Here is a 4,711-nt window from a genome sequence, read left to right on the forward strand (position 1 = left end):
TGAAATGAGAGAAAGAGGAAGGAAGGACGAGCGGACATCGGGAACTTCATTTCCCATCATGCACCTGTCAAACCTGAAGAATAAAAGGATATAAATCCTGGTTTAAAGGCTGAATTACAACATTTAGTGCCTGTAGGTTGGTTAATAAAGGATTAGTCGCCAGATTCTGGATTACACCTTTATTATGAAATTTAGATCTTTTAGATTCATTTTAAAATTTGATTTTAAATGGTAGATTCCTCGACTGTTGCCGGTTGCCATTACAGACACCACCTGAGAGTAGACGGCTCAGACGGGACGTGTCTATCACCTGGAAACGGGCTCAATCTATAGACTCCGAGGACGTTTGACGGGAATAGATAGATAGTAGTTAGAGTCTCATCTCTGGATGGGTAGGGACTCTTATTGGAGCTCTTGAGGGACGTGTGGTGACCTAAATATCTGTAATGAACAATATGACTCGGCCCCATCTATTCGCTGGAGGATGTGCGTTATTACCTTTTGAGAAGCCCAGAGAATAGTCTGGTCCACCGGGGACGTGTCGGGCTTCTCTTTCACCCAAATAAAAACCTTAAAAATGTAAATAAGAGATTCAAAGTCATTACACCAGGATGATAATAATTAGAATTCTCTCACAGCGAGCGGCTCCCCTCGGTTCTGTGCTCGGTCTAATCTCTGGAGGGCGGCGGGTAATTTTCTCCAGAGGGATTGTGGGTATTTTTTTATCTCAATAACAAACACTCAGAGCCTCATTAGCTGCAGCTCAGAGGGAAGTGGGGGTGGGGGGGTTCGGGACAGTCTAATCCCTGGACAGTTTAACGTGCGGCGGTCCCGTCGTCCGTCCGATTGCTCTCGTAACCGTAAACAACGATGGAGACTTAAAATTAAAAAAAAAAGAGCAGGAAATGTAAAGATTAAATACGAGTCTAAAATGTTGTCGAGGAAAACTCAGACGAGAACATTCCTGAAGAAAAACACGCAGTCGCAGAACCGACAAGAGAATTCATGAGACAGAACTGTGTTATCTGTCTGAAGACTGTGTTGTTAACAGGCCGTTCCCATGACGACCATCGTTTATTAATGAGGTCTGAGGTCCTCGAGGTTCCCCGACCTGAAGGAGACCCGGTGACAGCTCCTTAGTTTTTACAGTTTCCTGATATAACTGTTGAAGGATCAGAACTTCTCAAACTCCACATGCGTGAATACGTTCGGAGCAGGAAGTGACCATATTTGGTCAATCAAACAAGACACGCCCCCCAAAACAGGTCTTCTTGAATCTTCTTTTCTAATGAATGAGGGATTATTTTCAGATGGACCTCCAGAAAACTAATAAGAAGGAGTGACTTTAGCTAACAACACCGAGATAACTGATGGACACATTTTATTCACTTTGGATTTGATGAGAGAAGTTGAATGGGAGTCTATGGAGCCGGAGGCTTTTTGGAGCCGACCTCTAGTGGCACTCGCTGGTATTGCAGCTGAAGGACAAATCTTTCAGACCTGGAAGCTACGAAGACTTTTATATCCAGTTTCGAGTGTCGTCCTCTTTCCTGTATTCTGCAGGAAACAGATTATAAAAAGTAGAAGTGCTTCAGAAGAATAAGAAGAAGAGAAGAAAAAGAAAAAGAAGAGGAGCTGCAGCGATGAAGAGTAAAACAGCCCGAAGAGTTTTCAATCAGTTTCATAAAGTTCATCATCGGGTTGGAAAAATAAGAATCGAGCCAGGAGCAACGATTTCTGCTGATGCGGTGAAATGTGTCATTAAATGTTGAACCTAATTAAATCTGCCGGAGGAGAAAAAAACATTCCTGTCGTCGGAGTAATTAACAGAAACAGAATCTGACCTGCTGACATCACTCGTTAAGACTTCGTGATCCGGTGTGTTCGGGGATCTTTAACGTGATCAGTGACATCACACCCAGCGGATAAATGTGTCTTTATATAGCGTCGTCTAGACGCGATAAAAACGCGTACGTCAACCGGAGGCAGGTCACGTGACGAAGGTCGTGTTGACAAAAATGTGTCGATGGAAGTCATGAGATGAAGTACGAAAGGACGCCGAAGTCAAATATGAGGAAGTAAGAGCGGTGACTTGGTGCCGAAAGTCGCAGACCTTTACCTGGGAGGGGGCGGGGCCTACGTTTTCTCTACGACTTTTTTTCTCTCTTAATCGTAAGCATGTGTTTTTTCCCCCTGACGTTAACCACGTGGTTTCATTTTCTTAAAGCACGAAACGCTGCGGCGTCCTCTCGAGGCAAAGACGCCACATCGATAGACTTCCCTCTGGTGGACGGGAGGACGTATTACACCCTCCGGTTCTTCGTATCCCAGCGAGTCACGTCAGCGCAAGTTCAGCACAACTTGTTGTCGTAGACTTGAGATCGTTCCAGAACTTTGTTGCCTGGACATTTTTTGCGTGGTAATTTTTGTACAAGAATTACGCAATAATACGACCTCAAAATGTTCGTGAGATGAAAATAACAAACGTCAGATTGTTCTTTCAAGGTACGAATTTTTGTAAATATGCAAATGTCAGACGTAAAACATTAGCGAACGTGAACTCATGAAATTCTGACTTCCTGTCGTTTGTCTCGTGAATGGACTGAAATAAGATGCAGAGGCGAGTTGTCCCCGTGAAGACGTCTCGTTGAGACAAACTAGTCTTAATTATTCACATCGACGGGCCGACGTGAAAAAAATTAAAATAAAAAATATATTCCATTTAATTACATGACACGTCACTTTTTAAACTGCAGGGACGATGGTTTGATCTAAAAGTCTCCACAAACATCAGCAGAAAAATAAAACACGCTGACGGAAGAAATTATTACTGAATCCACCTACAGACCGTGTGTGTGTGTGTGTGTGTGTGTGTGTGTGTGTGTGTGTGCGTGCGTGTGTGTGTGTGTGTGTGTGTGTGTGTGTGTGTGTGTGTGTGCGTGTGTGTGTGTGCGTGTGCGAGCAAGCTTTCGAGCAGCAGCAGAGACGAAGAAATTCATGACTCAGTGCTTTTTATTGTTTATGATTAACGGTTAATTTGGGAGAGTGGCTGTGTGTGTGTGCTCTTACCTATCTATCTTTCTGGGGACCAGAGGGATTTTTAGGAACTTGTGAGGACATTTGTCAAAAGCGAGGACATTTTTTTTAATTTTTTTTTTTAGGAAATGAGGACGTTTGGATTAAAGGACCATCTGAGGGCTCAGACCTGGTTTTGGGGGTTTCGGGTCAGAGCCGGGTTTGGGTTTAGGTTCAGGGTCCTCACAATACAGCATGTCAATAAGGGTCCTCACAGAGACAGCTGCACAAACATATGTATGTGTATGTGTGTGTGTGTGTGTGTGTGTGTGTGTGTGTGTGTGTGTGTGTGTTAGACACACACACCTGTAGCTGCTGAATGGGCAGCTGGTTAACTGGCGCCACAGTCTGACTCAGGGCTTTACACACAAACACACACACACACACACACACACACACACAGCTGTAATCAAATCAAATCAAATCTTTAGCAAGGCTTGTTTCTCCGCTGCAGCTAACGAGCCTCGAGTCCTGACGGGAGCCGCCTTTTTTTTTTTTTTAGCCCCGCCCACCTCGTACTTAAAACACTGTACCCGATGGGTTGTGATGTCACCAGTGATTGACAGAGGCCCGAGCTGAACCGATTGAGGTCACGCCAAGAAAAAAAAAAAAGCACGTGATTAACTTCTCATTATAAAACGGGTAACAACACCAAGAATTTGAACACCTGCTTAATCATCTTAATGTCCAAAAGTCTGAAAATATGATGGAAAAACAAACAGGGGAAAGTAACCACAGCTATTTGTTATCATATCACACTTCCAGCTGCATAATACAATAACTAGTAATGATATAATTAATTAAAATTAACCTGGAGAAGCAGCAGATAATGGATGGGAGGATTAACCAATTAAAAAGGATTAACTGTTTAGCGCTGATTAATCTTCCATCCACGGCTTCACAAAGGATTCAGGCTGCTTCACTTTTTGAGCCCATTATTGTAAATAGAATATAAAAGAGATAAACAGTAATGCAGAAATCTAGATCACTTAAAAAGACTTAAAGAAAAACAGCATTCGTCGCAGTTATTTAGCAACAACTTTTAAAATATATAGAATTATGAATGGAGTTTGGTGTGTTTGTTAAATCTGCAGCTCGCTTCTAGTCGGAGCTCCGGTCAAATCATTTTGATGAACTAATTCTAGTAATTCAGGACGCTAAAAGTTCTGAGTGTTCCTGAACGCAGCAGCGTGAAGCACACACAGGTGTTCCTGAGCCCGTGCAGTGATTTCCACAACAGAATCATTCTTTACTTCTCAAAGACTGACAACTTGCATCTATTAAATCAAAGATTGTAACATGCAAACATCAACTCTGGTGGGACTCGAACCCACAACCTTTGAATCACTTCTTTTGGTGTTTAACTAGAAGTCCAACGCGCTATCCATTGCGCCACAGAGCCACATAGCATGTTGGAGAACCCTTGTTGCCATGGTTACACAGTTCAGGCGGTTTGTTGTTCTCTGGATTTCAAACAGACTCAGCGACAGACAGGAAACTGAAACAAAAGTGACAAAATAGGGAAAGAAGAAGAGCACACAGACTGAAACACAGCAGGGAGGGAAGGACAAGGAGGGACAGGTGAAACTAATCAGGGTGGGGCGGGGTCAACAATCATAACAGAACAGGAAGTGAA

The 4,711-nt window shown here is 43.2% G+C and overlaps 1 non-coding gene across 1 annotated transcript; it reads right to left on the reverse strand.

Moving 5' to 3' along the window:
- Positions 1-4,384: 4,384 nt before the first annotated feature.
- On the reverse strand, positions 4,385-4,477 carry trnar-ucu (transfer RNA arginine (anticodon UCU)). The gene is made up of 2 exons: positions 4,441-4,477; positions 4,385-4,420 (listed from the first exon to the last, which is right to left on the reverse strand). It is a non-coding gene; the product is annotated as a tRNA-Arg (tRNA).
- Positions 4,478-4,711: the final 234 nt, after the last annotated feature.

The sequence above is a fragment of the Brachyistius frenatus genome, unplaced genomic scaffold, assembly GCF_029030835.1.
Source record: "Brachyistius frenatus isolate BFR_SWC_R1_liver_20210118 unplaced genomic scaffold, ASM2903083v1 Contig_159, whole genome shotgun sequence".
Lineage (NCBI taxonomy): Eukaryota > Metazoa > Chordata > Actinopteri > Embiotocidae > Brachyistius > Brachyistius frenatus.